This window comes from Zingiber officinale, chromosome 2A (assembly GCF_018446385.1).
Source record: "Zingiber officinale cultivar Zhangliang chromosome 2A, Zo_v1.1, whole genome shotgun sequence".
Lineage (NCBI taxonomy): Eukaryota > Viridiplantae > Streptophyta > Magnoliopsida > Zingiberales > Zingiberaceae > Zingiber > Zingiber officinale.
Window position 1 is genome coordinate 23,274,879 of NC_055988.1, and position 19,359 is coordinate 23,294,237.

The 19,359-nt window shown below is 41.1% G+C and overlaps 1 long non-coding RNA gene, 1 other non-coding gene and 1 pseudogene across 2 annotated transcripts; 2 read left to right on the forward strand and 1 right to left on the reverse strand.

Annotated features, from left to right (window-relative positions):
* Positions 1-10,683: 10,683 nt before the first annotated feature.
* On the forward strand, positions 10,684-10,779 carry LOC122044525 (annotated as a pseudogene).
* A 2,794-nt stretch (positions 10,780-13,573) lies between these two features.
* Positions 13,574-13,771, forward strand: LOC122044522. Its single transcript, XR_006129576.1, has one exon. It is a non-coding gene; the product is annotated as a U2 spliceosomal RNA (small nuclear RNA).
* A 2,443-nt stretch (positions 13,772-16,214) lies between these two features.
* On the reverse strand, positions 16,215-17,119 carry LOC122044462. The gene is made up of 3 exons (XR_006129566.1): positions 16,901-17,119; positions 16,726-16,825; positions 16,215-16,265 (listed from the first exon to the last, which is right to left on the reverse strand). It is a non-coding gene; the product is annotated as an uncharacterized LOC122044462 (long non-coding RNA).
* Positions 17,120-19,359: the final 2,240 nt, after the last annotated feature.

The window sequence follows — 19,359 nt, forward strand, 5'->3', positions numbered from 1 at the left end:
CCCAGAGCATTTTTAAAAGGAAGGTAAACTTCAAGACGATGCAATGAAAATTTCCTTTATTATTTGGATTTTATAGGCTACATAATACTTGTGAACATATAAAGAATACCTCTCCTGTACCGAGGTGTCTTCCACAAGGTTCGATATCAAATGATATCCTTTGGTTGGTCTGCTCAGATGATCTCTATAGTCTGAGAGGACATATGAAAAGCTCATGATGGTTTGTTTACATTGTATAAGAAAAAAAAACTACATTTATATATTCTGCAAGAAAAATCACATGAGTCTGCCCTGAGAACAAGCAATGAAAAATATGTTAATGTGTTGATTTAGATAGTAGTACTTTTAGTTCATTGTTTCAAGTAATCTCCCATGTTCATTGAGCATTGTCATCATTACTAAGTGACTTTTTTCTTGTTTGTTATGATTGTTCATGACACACATGCATATCTATGATGAAATAGTACACAACTACTTTATTGATTAAACTTGAGTAAAAAAATTTGCATGTGATCAGTAGGAATGTGATGTACATTCAGATTGTATGTCCATGGTGAAGTATCAGTATGTCACATGGTTATCAACAGACATTTCTCAACAATCACATAAGAGTATATACTCTCCTCAATTTTAAACATTCGCTATTTATGTCACGTCCTGAGAATATACTTATCCTCTGAATTGGATGGTACCCCCTAGTGACAATATAGGAAATACAATATCGAAGTAATTCATGCCAACATAAAAATATAGATGTAATATAACAACACCAAGTCACAAAATGATAATACGTGTATATATGCATGTACATGTGAACATATTGAAAATCTAATACAGAAAGAAATTGCAACCATAAACAACATGACCAATAATATAAAGCAACTCAACGGAAACCCAACTTGAACGGGACTAGCAACCAGGACCTCTGAGCGACACAAGACCTCCTCTATCTGCTAACTTGAAAGTCAAGGGAAAAGTAAAGGTAGTGAGTACGATCACTCAGTGGGTAAAAGAAGATAATACATAAATAATATACTGATAGGAGATCAAAGGATGTAGTCTCCGGTAAACATAATTACTACAATCAAAGTTAACTGCGAAATTGAAATCATTACCCGTTCAGCAAACATGCGAGCTTTGCCAGGAGTCCCAACACCAACTGCAATTAGTTTAACTCCTGCTGCATCAAATTTAGATGAGTTTGCAGGTATCAAAAGAGAAGAGATAAACTCACCAACAAAAACATCCAAAATGCCTCATGAGCGCAACCACTGAAACTCCCTAATCCACACAAAAGTGGTTGATCATGTATCAATCAATCTGCCAGGACAATGAAACGGAACAGCTAACAATTGCCTAATCGAACAAACTAAGAGCAGGTGGCAATCAGATCTAGAGAAGAAAGATTTAGAAAATCAGTAGTTATGCAAGATGAATGCAAACAAGTATGAACCAGGCGACACAGCTCAAAGGATCGGCATTTGATGCCGACTAGTGACGAGCCGAGCGAGGCGGAGAGAGGGTGACCGACGGAGGAGAGGTCCTGCTCGCCGACGCAGCTGCATCTGCGAAGCAACAAACCTTAACTTCCTCCAGAACAAAATTGCAAGCAACAAGACTCTCCTTTATTTTCCGCGACCAAGGAGTAGGAGACATGAGAAAGATCAAGGTTTGTAGTGTACTCTCGCCTCTTCTTAAAATGAAACTCTAATGGCCATTTAGACCAGGTGGAGGTGTACTCTCGCCTCTTCTTACAAAAAAAAAGAAAAAAGAAAAAAACTGTAATGACTTTTTATACTAGATGGAGTTTAGAGTTTAGGGTGTAAAATTTAGTCCCATATTGTTTGTTTTTGTAACACCCGAAAATTCTCAAAATTATTTTAGAAATATTCTATGATTTTTCTGGAATTTTAGAATAATTTTATGAAATTTTTAGAGTAGCGGAAGTAGCAAAAATAAATAGAAACGTAAAATAGCTTAAGCGGGAATTGAACCCGAGACCTATTGGGTCCTATGACTTAAGGTGAACTCTAGTAACCAGGAGAACCCAGCAGGGCCGTGCTGAAAGGAAAGGGAAGCAATTTTATTTAAGTTAGAGTTGGGTGAATTAATTTCTTAATATAAATAGGAAATTGAGAGAGGAGTTATTTATTTTATTCGTAACTTTTCCTCTCCCTAAACCCTTACACGCCGACCCCTTATCCTCCCTCATCTCTCGGCGCCAACCACAAGCAAACCTAGAGTTCCATTCCTAGGGTTGTAAGGTCACTTTCCGGCAATAACTCCGGCACGAGGACGTTCCCCTCCGCGAGAAGAGCACGTAGACGCCGGAGGATCGTCGAGGGAATCGTCTCCACCGGAAAACTAGCGACTAGAATCGTAAGAAATCTAGCGCAGGAGGTAAGAAACACCTCACCTGCAGTATAAGTAGCTTCCGTATGAATTTTATGCTTCAGTTTAGTAGTATGTAGATTTTCGGCACAAAGGATGTGAATTAGTACATACCAAGTGTTCGATTAAATTATTAGCACGGTTAAAATACAACTTAAGCATTTTACTAGCTTAGCTAAATGCAATAGAAGCATTCATTCAGTATGTTTAGCTTTAGTACAGCTTATACGGGACTACGGTCCAATGGGTGGGCTCCCACAGTCGCCTCTAGGTTCAGACAACCTAGCTCTAGGTTCAGATAACCTAGAAATAGCAAGATAAGAGAATTTAGCTATAACCAGTATTTTTTTTTAGCAGTGGCACTGTACTGGATTAGATATCCATTGGGTTGGGCTCCCATAGTCATCCCTAGATTCAGCTAACCTAGTAAACCCTACTAGATTCGGAATTTGCAACCCAGGGTTTAGTTAGGGATGCGCGCATAGCAAGTACAGTTGTCGGACCCAAACAGTAGCATGATTATGTATTTTCATCTATCTATGATAAATAGTTTTCAAAACTCACAAATCAGTTGTGTATACAGTTTAAACTCAGTTCTAGCTTAGTTTTAGCTTTAGCTCAGTTCATGCTTCAAATTAGTTTTCATTATTGATACATGTGATAGTTCTATGATTAGTTTTGGTTTCTATGTTGTTTGATACCATGCCATGCTCTCACCTGTTCAGCATGTATTTCAAATAGCATGTTTTCAAATCATAAATTGCATCGTATGCATGTTTTGTGAGGTAGATGGTTTCTTACTAAGCGAAAGCTTACAGATACTCTTTTCCTTATACTGCAGATAAAGGTAAAGGAAAGATGGACTAGCGGAGGCTGGAGGTTAATGCGATGAAGATGTGTGTGGAAGGAACCTGGAATAAAGATCTTGGAGAAATTAGCAAACTAAAACTTTAGTTTTATATAGTGTTATTTTCCGCATTTCTAGTTATTTTAATGCCTTGAATTGTGAACGATTTGCTTAGATTGTTAGTACTCTTGCTCATATTCCTAGTTAGGTGTTATTGGTATGTTTCCATCTATTATAGAACTCTTGTAGGTGAGTTTGGCTCGAAACAGTGCTGAAATCAGAGGTTTGCTGCGAAATCAGAAACCCCAATCGATCAGCGGATCGATTAGGAGCCTGGTTCCGCGAACAGTAAGCTTCTGGATTGATCCGTCGATCGATCCAGTCGCATTCTGTCGCAAACAGAGAGTTCAGGGATCGATCATTCGATCGATCGGGAAATCGCTCCCGTGAACAGAGAGCTATGGAATCGATCGCTGGATCGATTGGCCAGTCTGGATCGATCAGCCGATCGATCCAGAATATTACCCCGAGCACAGTAGCAATCTGAATCGATCCATGGATCTATTCAACAGCTTGCAATCGATTGAGTTCAATATGGATCGATTGGGAAGTCAGGTTTCGACCAGGAAACTTTGTAATTCAGTTCCTTGACCATAGGGGATGTAGGATATGCCATGTATATCTTAGATTGCATCCCTCAGCACATGTAGGACCAAGAATTTGTATTAGCTTGGCAAAATTTTAAATTGGTACAGTTTTCCACACCTAGACTTAGTAATGGTCATGGAGATAGCTTAGCACAGCATAATGTGACGGTCTGCCCTTACAGCCTAGCTAGTAGAAGGCGGGTCGTCACAGAGTGGTATCAGAGCAGAAAATTTCATACTTCCTACACACACATCAGCATTGAACCTGCAGCTTCCAAGTAAGAATACCTCTCACTTTGTGATGTTTATTGCTTTCATGTTTGTAGATAACTAAAGTATGCTTATCTGTGATAGTAACTAACATGATAGTATTAGCTATGTAAACATGATACTTTAGTTATGTATGTCCTTTGTTCCTTTAGAGATGGCACGAGGACGCCCAGCTAGAAGGGCCCCAGCTACTGAGCCCCAGCATGAGGCAGGCAGTTCAGTGCCTCCCCCAGACCTTACGGTAGTAGTGGCTCAGTTACAGAAGCAGCTAGCAGAACAACAACAGGAGATATCCACCTTAAAGGCTAATCAGCAGAATACTCCCACTGTCACCCCAGAACCGAACATAGCAACCCCAGTAGTTATAGAGGTTCCCGCAGTCCAGCCTACAGTACCAGTAGCCCCGGCAGCAGAGGCAAAGAGAGAAGCCTATCTGATCCAGTGGCAGAGAGTCAAGCCCGAGAACTTCTCAGGCACCAGCGAACCATGGGATGCTCAAGCCTGGTTCAAAACATTGGAGAGTACGATGGAGCTTCTGGACTGGCCAGAACATGAGAAGGTGAAATGTGCCTCCTTCTGCTTGACAGGAGATGCACGTATGTGGTGGGAGAGAATTAGAGCGAAGCGCCCAGTGAACCAGATGACATAGGCTGACTTCGAGAAAGAATTCTTCGAGGAGTTCTTTCACATGCGGGTCACAAACTACCACTACGACGAGTTCACTGAGTTTCGTCAAGGCAACCTATCAGTGGAGGAAACTGTGAAGAAATTCAATAGACTGGCTCGTCTATGCCCCAAGCTAGTCAGCACAGAAAAAGAACGAGTCCGGTTGATGTGCAAGATGCTGAGGCCGGAAATAGCAATGAACGTGGCTGGCGGTGTTCACAGGCCGCAAACCACCGAAGAACTAGTCAGCAGTGCTCTGACCACCGAGCACTATCAGAACAATATCAAACAGCAGAAGCAAGTACTCTATGGAACAGCTAGCTCAGTTGTATCTCAAGGAGATCGTCAGACTGCATGGAGTTCCACGAACTATCATCTCGGACAGAGACAGTAGGTTCACGTCACACTTCTGGGAGTGTGTACAGTCAGCATTGGGCACTAAGTTAAAATTCAGCATAGCTTTCCATCCTTAAACAGATGGTCAAACGGAGTGAGTGAATCAGATACTCGAAGATATGCTCCGAGCATGTGCCCTAGACTTCAAGGGAAGTTGGTGCAAATATCTGAGTTTAGCGGAATTTGCATATAACAATAGCTATCAGGCCACTATCGGTATGGCACCCTATGAGGCTCTCTATGGGCGGAGGTGTAGATCTCCAATCTGCTGGTATGAGAGTGGTGAGCAGAAGGAACTAGAACTCCAGATAGATCTAGTAGCAGACACCACAGCAGTTATACAACAGATCCGCCAGAGGATAGAGACAGCTCAGAGCCGCCAGAAAAACTATGCTGATACACGGCGCAGACCCTTAGAGTTTTCAGTTGGGGATTCAGTGTTCCTCAGAGTAGCTCCCATGAAGGGAGTAATGCGTTTTGGGAAGAAGGGCAAATTGAGTCCTAGGTATGTGGGACCATACCTTATCACTAGAAGAGTTGGCAAGGTAGCATATGAGCTAGAGCTACCACAGGAGATGTCAGCCATCCATAACGTATTTCATGTCTCTATACTGAAGAAGCATATCCTAGATGCCACCCAGGTGATTGAGCCCCAGTCGGTACCAGTCCGCGAAGACCTCAGCTATGATAGTCGGCCTATTCAGATAATAGACCGAGCAGTTAAGAAATTACGGAACAAGGAGGTACCATTAGTAAAAGTCATTTGGCAAAATCACACAACAGAAGAGGCAACTTGGGAGACAGAAGCTAGTATGAGACAGAAGAACCCAGAATTATTCTAAGTTCGAGGACGAACTTTTTATAAGGTATGGGGGATTGTAACGCTTGAAAATTCTCAAAATTATTTTAAAAATATTCTATGATTTTTTTGGAATTTTAGAATATTTTTATGGAATTTTTAGAGTAGCGGAAGTAGCAAAAATAAATAGAAATGTAAAATAGCTTAAGCGGGAATTGAACCCGAGACCTATTGGGTCCTATGACTTAAGGTGAACTCTAGTAACCAGGAGAACCCAGCAGGGCCGTGCTGAAAGGAAAGGGAAGCAATTTTATTTAAGTTAGAGTTGGGTGAATTAATTTCTTAATATAAATAGGAAATTGAGAGAGGAGTTATTTTTTTATTCGTAACTTTTCCTCTCCCTAAACCCTTACACGCCGACCCCTTATCCTCCCTCATCTCTCGGCGCCAACCACAAGCAAACCTAGGGTTCTATTCCTAGGGTTGTAAGGTCACTTTCCGGCAATAACTCTGGCACAACAACTCCGGCACGAGGACATTCCCCTCCGCGAGAAGAGCACGTAGATGCCTCAGGATCGTCGAGGGAATCGTCTCCACCGAAAAACTAGCGACTAGAATCGTAAGAAATCTAGCGCAGGATGTAAGAAACCCCTCACCTGCAGTATAAGTAGCTTCCGTATGAATTTTATGCTTCAGTTTAGTAGTATGTAGATTTTCGGCACAAAGGATGTGAATTAGTGCATACCAAGTATTCGATTAAATTATTAGCACGGTTAAAATGCAACTTAAGCATTTTACTAGCTTAGCTAAATGCAATAGAAGCATTCATTCAGTATGTTTAGCTTTAGTACAGCTTATACGGGACTACGATCCAATGGATGGGCTCCCACAGTCACCTCTAGGTTCAGACAACCTAGCTCTAGGTTCAGATAACCTAGAAATAAAAGATAAGAGAATTTAGCTATAACCAGTATTTTATTTTAGCAGTGGCACTGTACTGGATTAGATATCCATTGGGTTGGGCTCCCATAGTCGTCCCTAGGTTCAGCTAACCTAGTAAACCCTACTAGATTCGGAATTTGCAACCCAGGGTTTAGTTAGGGATGCGCGCATAGCAAGTACAGTTGTCGGGCCCAAACAGCAGCATGATTATGTATTTTCATCTATTTATGATAAATAGTTTTCAAAACTCACAAATCAGTTGTGTATACAGTTTAAACTCAGTTCTAGCTTAGTTTTAGCTTTAGCTCAGTTCATGCTTCAGCTTAGTTTTCATTACTGATACATGTGATAGTTCTATGATTAGTTTTGGTTTCTATGTTGTATGATACCATGCCATGCTCTCACCTGTTTAGCATGTATTTCAAATAGCATGTTTTCAAATCATAAATTGCATCGTATGCATGTTTTGTGAGGTAGATGGTTTCTAACTAAGCGAAAGCTTACAGATACTCTTTTCCTTATACTGCAGATAAAGGTAAATGAAAGATGGACTAGCGGAGGCTGGAGGTTAATGCGATGAAGATGTGTGTGGAAGGAACCTGGAATAAAGATCTTGGAGAAATTAGCAAACTAAGACTTTAGTTTTATATAGTGTTATTTTCCGCATTTCTAGTTATTTTAATGCCTTGAATTGTGAACGATTTGCTTAGATTGTTAGTACTCTTGCTCATATTCCTAGTTAGGTGTTATTGGTATGTTTCCAGCTATTACAGAACTCTTGTAGGTGAGTTTGGCACGAAACAGTGCTGAAATCAGAGGTTTGCTGCGAAATCAGAAACCCCAATCGATCAGCTGATCGATTGGGGGCCCTCAATCAATCAGCGGATCAATTGGGAGCCTGGTTCCGCGAACAGTAAGCTTCTGGATCGATCCATCGATCGATCCAGTCGCATTCTGTCGCAAACAGAGAGTTCATGGATCGATCGTTCGATCGATCGGGAAATCGCTCCCGCGAACAGAGAGCTCTGGAATCGATCGCTGGATCGATTGGCTAGTCTGGATCGATCAGCCGATCGATTCAGAATATTACCCCGGGCACAGTAGCAATCTGAATTGATCCATGGATCAATTCAACAGCTTGTAATCGATTGAGTTCAATCTGGATCGATTGGGAAGTAAGGTTTCGACCAGGAAACTTTGTAATTCAGTTCCTTGACCATAGGGGATGTAGGATATGCCATGTTTACCTTAGATTGCATCCCTCAGTACATGTAGGACCAAGAATTTGTATTAGCTTGGCAAAATTTTAAATTGGTATAGTTTTCCTCACCTAGACTTAGTAATGGTCATGGAGATAGCTTAGCACAGCATAATGTGACGGTCTGGCCTTACAGCCTAGCTAATAGAAGGCGGGTCGTCACAGTTTTTTATTGTCGGAGTGGAACTAGTGCTATAAATGTAACAACCCGCCTTCTACTGGCTAGGCTGTAAGGCCGAACCGTCACATTATGCTGTGTTAAACTATATCCATGACCATCACTAAGTCTAGGTGCGGAAAGCTGTACCAATTAAAAACTTTTCTAAACTAATACAAGTTCTTGGTCCTACATGTGCCGAGGGATGCAATCTAAGGTATACCTGGTATATCCTACATCCCCTATGGTCAAGGAGCTGAATTACAAGGTCTCTTGGTCAAAACCCAGCTTCCCAATCGATCCAGATTGAACTCAACCGATTACAAGCTGTTGGATAGATCCATGGATCGATTCCAGAGCTCTCTGTTCGCGGGAGTAAATTCCCTGATTCCTCGATCGATCGGTTGATCGATCCGACAACTTCCTGTTCGCGACAGAGAGCGACTGGATCGATCGACTGATCGATCCAGAAGCTTACTGTTCGCGGAACAAGATCACCAATCGATCAGCTGATCGATTGAAGACCCCCAATCGATCAGTCGATCGATCGGGGTTTCTGATTTCATAGCAGAAGTCTGATTTCAGCACTGGTTCGTGCCAAAATCACATGTATCAACTCTATAAGCATAAAATAGAACTACTAGGCATAACATTACTTATGGTTAGCTAGCTAATACCATGACAACTAACAATCTATGCATAACTGTCATAAGTCTAAACACTTAAACAACTGAAGTGCAGGAAAGCAATGACATAAAGAAAATGCTATGTTCAAAATGGGCTAGTGCCCAAACATCGTTATTCCAAGTTCCTTTTTTTTCCACACACATCTTCATCGCATTGTCCTTCAGCCTCCGCTAATCCATCCTTCCTTTACCCTTATCTGTAGTATAAGGAAAAGAAATATCTGTAAGCTTTACGCTTAGTAAGAAACCATCTACCTCACAAAACATGCATAGCGATGCAATGTATGCTTTTAAAACATGCTATTGAAATCTACGCTGAACATGTTAAAGCATTGCATGACATACTATCATACAAAACATAGAATCAAAACTGATCATAGAACTATCACATGTATCAATAAAAAAAAGAGCTAAGCTAAAGCATGAACTGATCTACACTAAAACTAAGTTAGAACTGAAATTAAACTGTACACACAACTGATTTGTGAGTTTTGAAAACTATTTACCATAGTAGATTAAAATACATAATCATGCTGCTGATGGGCCCGGCAACTGTACTTGCTATGCGCGCATCCCTAACTAGACCCGGGTTTGCAAGTCACAAATTTAGTAGGGTTTACTATGTTATCTAAACCTAGGGACGACTGTGGGAGCCCAACCCAATGGACATCTATTCCAGTACAGTGTCTCTGCTGAAAGTAAAATACTGATTATAGCTGAAATTTCTTATCTTGTTATTTCTAGGTTATCTGAACCTAGAGCTGGGTTATCTGAACCTAGGGGCAACTGTGGGAGCCCACCCATTGGACCGTAGTCCCATATAAGCTGTAGTAAAACTGCATATACTAAATAAATGCTTCTATCGCATTTAGCTAAGCTATTAAAATGCCTAAGTCGCATTTTAATTGTACTGAACATACTATCGAGCACTTGGCGTGTGCTGTTGCACACCCTTTGTGCCGCAATCCATATACTACTAAACTAAAACATGCAGTCACACGAGAACTACTTATACTGTAGGTGAGGGGTTTCTTACCTCCTGCTCAAAGTTTCTTACGATTCTAGTCGCTAGGTTTCCGGTGGAGAAGATCCCTTCGGCGATCTCCTTGCGTCTACGTGTTCCTCTCGCGGAGAGGAGCGTCCTCGTATCCGAGATGTCGCCGGAAGAAACCCTTATGACCCTAGGGATGGAACCCTAGGCTTGCTTGTGGTTGGCTCCGAGAGAATGAGGGAGAGAAGAGGGTTCGGCGGGATTAGGTTGAGGGGAGGAAAAGTCACGATCCAAAATAACTCCTCACTTAATTATTTTCCCTATTTATATTAAGTGGTTAATTCGCCCAACTTAAGTATAAATATAATTGATTCCCTCTTCTTTCAGCATGGCCCTGCTGGGTTCACTTGGTTACTAGAGTCCACCATAAGTCGTAGGACCCAATAGGTCTCAGGTTCAATTCCCGCGTAGGCTATTTTACGATTCTATTTATTTTTGCTATTTCTGCTACTCTAAAAATTCTGTAAAAATATCCTAAAATTCCAAAAAAAAAATACTAGGATATTTCTAATAATTATTTTGAGAATTTTCGGGCTTTACAATAAAAGAAGAGGCTATGACTCTTTCTCATTCATACCTTTCTTGATCTTTTGGTTAAGATTAAGTGTAATATTTGTTCTTATATCAGTTTAGTATCTGATACATGGACCATTTGTTCCCGTACCCAACCAAGTTAAATTAAAATTTTATATTAAATTAAGTTTATTTTTAAATTATTAATAACAATCCATGAAATTAAAATCTTAAAATTTTGTATATTTAAAAATAAATGCAAAACACATAAAATTAATTGATTTTTTTATTTATTTAATTATTAATTTTTAGTTAATCAATAAGAAATTTTAGAATTGAATAAATTGATGTTTTCTTAGATGAAATTTTGAAATAATTTAATTATAATTTTAAATTTGATTAGGTTATTCAATTTAATCGAAATAACTTAATTAATGTGGTTTATTTTTTAAATTTTGTTAGAAAAAATGATTTTACTCCGCCCAAGAAAGATAAATCAAGTACCAAAATAACTTGCTAATAGGGAGGATATTTAATCCTTAGGGAATAAAACATTTAAAACACCGATATCACCCGAATACCAATTTGGCTACACCGTGGGGGCAGAGTTTGGTTCAAGTTTGGCTTGAAGTTGATTCGTTTACATGTTAATCAAGTTCTCAATTTAGTTGGTATCAAGTATTCAACTTTTGCTGACTAATCCTGGAATGATCAATCCAGCCATGAAAATTTTCCATCGGTCCATAAGTCCAGTGTTCTTAGATCAACTGTCTATTAGAGAAATTTCATCCGTTAATTCATCGAGATTTAAACTCGATCCTTAAATATTTGGGAAACTAAAAAAGTGTTCTACCGTGGTACTATTACACAAGAACAACCTTACTTATTGCTTGAAACTTATTCAACTATTTATTAAATTTAATAATTTAAACTTATTTTCTTTTATTTATTTAACATGTTTATAAAAAAAGTTATTGATGATCATTATTCACCAATATACTTGTTCAAATTTATTCGTAAGTTATTGAAGCATGTCTAATTAATTAAAATTGTGTATTGAAAGAACATAAATAATTCCATATTAAATTGAACACCAAACTTATTTTTGAACCATTGGTTCGTTTACTGCCCTATCCGACACACTTGGGATATGCAACAAGGGCACAATGATAGGGAGTGCTTGGGATGTGTACCGAGAGCACAATGTTGTTACCATCTCGATGATCTTAAACCAACTCCAGACCAATGCTTTGGATAAACAAGCTCGCTTAGTCAAACGATAAGTAGATTGTTCGATCACATCGAAAGAACTGGCTAAATGAAGGACCATGGGAAAACCCTAACCCTACGGTCTACAGAGGGCCTGAACTATAGGAGAATAATTCGAGGGGTGATTAGCTTGCGGGTTAGATTAACTAACATGTTAAGGTGCTTTCATACCAGGAAGCAACAGAGTTGGGAAAGTAGGCAACAAAGTTCTTTAATAAATTTTGCAATGGGAGAAGGAAGCACAAAGACCAAAGTAAGATGGACTTTCCACATCTCTTCCCTCTAGGCTATTGCAAGTAGATATAAAAGAAACAAAACGAGTTCTATAAGATGAACCCAGCATATTAAATGAGAACCACCAAAACCTCAAGAGTAAGATGCATGAATTGAGACTTCCTCCTCAAAACATTTGACAGTACGATTGATCATGTCTAAAAATTGAAAAGAGGGTGTGTTGGTAATGGTGACTTGGTTATTGATTGGAATAAGACTTTCTACTCTAAGAAAAGGTTTTCCTTCGATCCCGCACACACTAAAACAAGCAAACATAACGTCAGTGCCCAGAAACCGGGAGAAATCTTTGGCGATGGCCCTCCAACGCTAATGACGCAAAGTCTCTGCGAGAGGCAGTCATGTGCGCTGCCATCGGCCAAAATCGAAGACAAACTCCATGGGTGTCCTTCAAGGCCTACGATGTCGACAATTGGGGAAGTTTGCAACATGGACGCTATCTTGCCATGTGTTGGCATCAAGCAACAAAATCGATCGGAGCAGCAGCAAACAAGAGCAAAAAGAAGGGGCAATGATTTTAAACAGGAGATTTGTCATGGATTTAGAACCAAATATGTGCTCTGATACCATTGTTGATATTCTAATTGCATGAATCAAAATGAATTAAAATGGTAAACACCTACAACGATCTCCCGCGGATCTGCAATCGATGACGATTGGACTTGCTGTCGGAAGAGCAATCATAGGATCAGAAAGCTCTCTACAAATCCACGAACCAAATCCCACCGTCTCAGAAGTTCTTCTCACTCTCTCGTTGTCTCTTTCTCTACAACATGAATCATCCCCCATGATCCTTGGACGCACCCCTTATAAAGAAAATAACCCAAGGGTATAGTGGACTTTATCATTAAGAGTAGCGGGGAGCGTAGGCATGTTCCCACGTTCCCATTTCCTACAGGATCAGCATCTGAAGCCGACTAGTGACAAGCCGAGAGAATCGGGGGATCAAACCCACAGACAGCTTCGGCGAAGAATTCGATCAGCTTACGAGGGAGCGAGGCAGAGAGAGGGTGACCGACAGAGGAGAGGTCCTGCTCACTAATGCAGTTGCATCGGCAAAGCAACAAACCTTAACTGCCTCCAGAACAAAATCGCAAGCGATAAGACTCTCCTTTCATTTTCGCATCCAAGGAGAAGGAGACGTGAGAAAGATCACGGTTTGCAATGTACTCTAGCCTCTTCTTAAAAAAACTCTAATGGCCATTTAGACCAAGTGGAGGTGTACTCTCACCTCTTCTTACAAAAAAAAAAAAAGAAAGAAAAAAAACTGTAATGACCTTTTATACTAGATGGAGTTTAGGGTTTAGAATTTAGTCCCATATCATTTGTTTTTTAATTGACGGAGTGGAACTAGTGCTATAAAATAAGAGGCTATGGCTCTTTCTCATTCATACCTTTCTCGGCCTTTTGGCTAAGATCAAGTGTAGTATCTGTTCTTATCAGTTTAATATCTGATACGTGGACCATTGGTTCACTATGATATTAAATTAATTTTTGTTTTGGGGAGGGATCATTACAGTAGCTTGCTACTGGATCCTTCGCGTGTCATCCCTGTGTTGCACTATTGCAGGGGTTCGGCGCACCCGACCAAGTTAAAATAAATTTTTATATTACATTATGTTTATTTTAAAAATACTTCTAAACCACTACCAAATAACTTGCTAATAGGGAGGATATTTAATCCGTAGGGAATAATAATAGGGAGTTTAATCCTTAGGGAATAAAACACTTAAAACACTTGTATCACCTAAATACCAATTTGGCTACACCGTGGGGGCAGAGTTTGGTTCAAGTTTGGCTTGAAATTGGTTCGTTTAAATGTTATCAAGTTCTCAATTTAGTTGGTATAAGTATTCAACTTTCGCTGACTAATCCTGGAATGATCAATCCAACCATGAAAATTTTCCATCGGTCCATCAGTCTAGTGTTCTTAGATTAACCGTCCATTAGAGAAAATTAATCTGTTAATTCACAGAGATTTAAACTCGATCCTTAAATATTTGGGACACTAAAAAAGTGCCCTGTCGTGGTTTTATTACACAAGAACAACCTTATTTATTGCTTGAAACTCATTCAATTATTTATTAAATTTAATAATTTACACTTATTTTATTTTATTTTATTTATTTAACATGTTTATAAAAAAGTTATTGATGATCATTATTCACCAATATACTTGTTCAAATTTATTCGTAAGTTATTGAAGCATGTCCAATTAATTAAAATTGTGTGTATTGGATGAACATAAATAATTCCATATTAAATTGAACACCAAACTTATTTTTGAACCATTGGTTCATATACCGCCCTATCTAACACGCTTGGGATATGCAACAAGGGCACAATGATAGGGCACGCTTGGGATGTGTACCGAGAGCGCAATGTTGTTACCATCTCGATGATCTTGAACCAACTCCAGACCAATGCTTTGGATAAACAGGCTCCCTCAGTCAAACGATAAGTAGATTGTTCGGTCACATCGAAAGAACTGGCCTGTCACGCCCCCAGAAGAGTCCCTGTCCGAGAAAATTTCGGCAGCATCTCCCCTGTACGGCGGACAATCAAAAATTTTCTACAAGCACTAAATACTCAGCCACAGGCGGCTGGAATAATAACAGTAAATAAAATCAATCACCACGCAGTTTATATATGTATTCAGCCTCTGGCTGTCACAACCACGCAGTTAATAAAATAAACAACATAGTAATACTCTGACTCAAAAACCACCCTACTCAACTACACTCGTAAAGCTCAAAACCGACGAACTCACCTCTTCTGCCAACCAGGCAGGCATGTAGTAGAATAAAAACCAAATCCAAATCCATCGATATAATAAAATCTATATCATGTCCATAAGCAAATAAATCCAGAAACATAACGAGTTCAAACAGTCTAGAACAGAAAGAAACCAAAGAAAACCAAACATATCCTTGAGGTCTGCAGGACCAGACTACGCAAGGAGGACTAGCGATCGAACTCCCTCCGACAAGATCAACCGAAAATATCAACAATGGGCGGGGTGAGTCAACACTCAGCAGTGCAGTTGATATGCAAAGTAAAGAAACAACACCTAGCACTAATCATGCACACTCCCGATAAGAAAGATAAGAATGCATCTGAAATAAGCGGAGAATCTTGTACTAACCAGTCCGAGTATAAGGTCAAGCGATCAGAGATATAAGGAAATCCTGTATGCATGTCAAACATAGGTATCCAAACAATATGCAGCATATAAATGCAGCAAACACAAACACAAGCAATAAATGCATCATGCATATGATGCCAATGATGCGTCCTGGTCACCCCTGACGCTAGTCGATCACCTCAGACAAAAGTGAGGCCGAGTGGGTAGGGCTGTGACAACCGTGCACTCTGTCGTCACTACTCCTGATCAGTGACCGAGTGGACGGGATGCTGTCGGAGTACACCTATCCTCCTACCCCAAATCATAGATGGGGGAGCGCAATGCTCTCAACTCCCGGTACTCAAAGACGGGGAGGAATCCCTGCCGGATAACACGTTGTGTCACACTACCCATGAGCGGACCAACGGAGCCTAACAGAGTCCCTGCTGCAACACACTCAGCCTGAATCTACCACTAACCCATGAGTGGTGGTGTGTGCAGATCCATGTAACTGGCGATGTGCTCAACAATAATGGAGCGGACTATCGCACAGCATGCAATCATGCAAATGGTGCATGGCACTAACCACAAGAATATCCTGACCTAATCCACATATATATAAAAATGCATCAAAGGTCAACGAATCCAAAACAATCCAAAGGTATACAGAAGGTATAACACCTAGGTCCTGAACATGGTCAAGCATGGCATATCACTACCCCTATAAGCATGTATAAACAGGTAAAATATACCTGAGATGCAAAACCAACCAATCAATCAAGCATGTAAGATTTGGGTAGTGATTAACCGAAACAGATAAGAAACACAATTAATGCAACATGTTAATTTAATTACTAAGCATATCAAATGACATAAGTCAAAAGTACCCACCTCCAAAAATAGAAAGGTCCAATCTGGTCCGAATACGACGTCGAGATGCTCGTCTCGCGTCAAAGTCCTGAAATACCAATACACAGATATTTTATTTACCTAAAAATTCAAATGAATTGCTAAATAAAATTCCCAACACAACTTAGGACAAAACCCTAAGTCATAATCATTAACCTACCTAATTAAACACAAATAATTTAGTTACTCAACCTGTATCAAATAATTAAATCAGACTCTTAATTCAATTAGGAAACCCTAATTATCGATTAACCTTAATTGATCATCAATTAACTTGTCCACATAAAAACCTAGATCCACCCAAATATGTATATTCGGCTGTTGAGTCACTGCCGAAGACACCTGCTGTCGTTCCAAACTAAATACCTCTAGTTAACCTAGAGTATGGATCGTTAGTCAGGAAATACACAAGTACAAATTAATTACCTCATACCCAAATCAAATCTATCATCACAATAGTTCAAACAACATAGAATCTACAGCAAAGATACAAATTCTCTACTCCTTACCTCACTACCAAGCCACTGTTGACGCTGGAAATGTTGGTCGGAGCTAGGTAGAGCCGCAATCCTCCACACAAGTACCCTAATCAGCAATTCCCCTTACAACCTAAGTATCCAAACCAACCATGTCACCAACCAAATCTGAATTAAATTGATACATATGAATCAAACCACAACTTACCTAAATCTAAATATCTTCCTGCCAACTCACAACCATAGATCTTGTTGTTGGAACTTGGTGCCGAAGCTGGGGATCATCCCCAACCAGTGATGCTTGGATCCACAATAGAGCCGCTGATCTCTCAAATGTGGCAGCAAGGAGACCCTGTGTAAAGCACTGCTCGGCCAATTCCAACTAATCGAGAGTAAGGCTCGGCTGAGAAGGATCCACTGGAGGAGTGTAGTTGATGATCAAAGACACGAGGCAGGGAAAGCTTTAGCCGGCGCTAGGTTTCCCGTGGCCGGCGCTGCCTCGGAAAGGAGAGGGAAGGCCGACGCGAGGGCTGAGGAGCAACACCCGGCGATGTTAAGTCACAGGCGACGGCGCTGGGAACTCCACAGCAAGGCTAGGGTAGAGGAGGGCTTCGGATCGGGTAGGAGAACACAAGAAGAGGAAGTAGCCGAGGGGTTGTACGCTTGAGGAGAAGTAACCGCCGCCGGCGGTTAGGGCAAGGAGGAAGAAGGAATGCGGCGTCGGGATGGCTCGGCAAGGGAAGAAACGGCGACAAAAGGAAACGAAAATAAATAAAGAAAATAAAAGGAAAAGGATATATAAATATAATCTTTTCCTCGCTTAAATGGGGTAGCCTAAACAGGCTTTTCCAGGTCCCATTTTTATCCCCGTTAACTCGTCCATACGAGCTCCGAAAAATTCCCGAAAAATTCCTAAAAATTCTGGAAAATTCCCTCATTCATATTCGCCTATTTTCGGTATTTTACATTCTCCCCCACTAATAAAAATTTGGTCCCCAAATTTCGTTATCTACCATCAGCAAGTACTAACAACAGATATAGAGTATAAATGCTGAACGGTAAATAAATCACATACCTCAAGTGAAAAGCTGGGGATATCGAGCTCGGATCGTATCCTCGAGCTCCCAAGTAGCCTCCTCGTCCGAATGATGCTGCCATCCGACTTTAACCAGTCGGATAGTCTTGTTCCGCAACTGACGCTCTTTCCGGTCGAGTATCCGTACCGGAACCTCCTCATAGGTAATGTCAGGCTGAACTGGAACTGGGATATCTGCCAGCACATGCGTCGGATCGGGTACATATCTCCTCAGCATGGATACATGAAATACATCGTGCACGCCTGCTAGAGCCGGTGGTAGCGCCGATCCTCTCCAAGATCTCGAAGGGACCAATGTACCGCGGAGCTAGCTTACCTCGAGGCTAAATCTCTTCACCCCTTTCGTGGGTGAAACTCGTGAAATACATGGTCGCCAGAACTCTAGTGGTCTGCGTCTCCGATCGATAACTCTTACGGCGGTCTGCGCCTCGACATCCTCCGTCGATAGTCGGACCAACTCGCATCTGCTGAACTCTATGAGGTCCCAACAATTGAGCCTCTCCAACCTCATCCCAAAGGGCGGGTGTCCGACAAGGTCTACCATACAACGCCTCAAGCGGTGCCATCTGGATAGCCGAATGAAAGGCATTGTTGTAGGCAAACTCTACTAACGGCAGATGGTCCTCCCAGCGCCTCCGAAATCCATAACACATGTCCTCGCGGATCCTCTAAAGTCTGAATGGTCCGCTCACCGTCCATACATGCGTGGATGGAAACTATCTTGAAACGGTGTGCCCAAGGCTGCAGACTACTGCGAAGCGAGGCGTGAACCGTGGATCTCTATCGAAATGATACTCAATGGAACACCATGTAGTCGATAATCTCTCGGCAATACCGATAGATCCGAGGAATCGGTCCTCAGAATCGCTAAGAAGTGCTGATTTGGTTAATCGATCAACGATTACCCAAATCGCGTCATGGCCTCGTCGTGTCCTCGGCAACCCTACCACAAAGTCCATGGTAATGTGATCCCACTTCCACTCGGGAATAGGAATCGCTGAAGTAATCCTGCAGGTCTCCGGTGTTCACCTTCACTGCTGACAAAAAGACATCTAGCTACGAAACCGCGATGTCTTTATTCATACCGTTCCACCAATAGGAACGCCTCAAGTCTCGATACATACGGGTCCCTTTGGATGGATCGTAAATCGAAAACGATGTGCCTCCTGAAGTAGCTCCTGTAAGACCGGATGAGACCGAGGTACGCATAATCTGCCTCGAAGTATATGATACCCTCCTCGTCTCGTGTAAACTCGATCTGCTGCCGGAAGCTATCTGGCGCCAATGAACTGCAAATTCACCGACTGAGCCTCTCGGATCCTCGTCACGATCGATGAGTGAGCAACCATGGTAACAAGAATACCCTGCTTGGCCGAGAAACCTTAACTCAAATCTGTAACCAGAAATCCATGGCAAGCTAAAGTCCCTCTGGACTTCTGCTAAGTGCATCACATTAGCTTTTCCCGGGTGGTAGCCAATGGTACAATCGTAGTCCTTCAGAACTCCATCCATCTCCTCGGTCGGAGATTAAGTTCCTTCAGTGAAAATGTATTTGAGACTCTTATGATCGG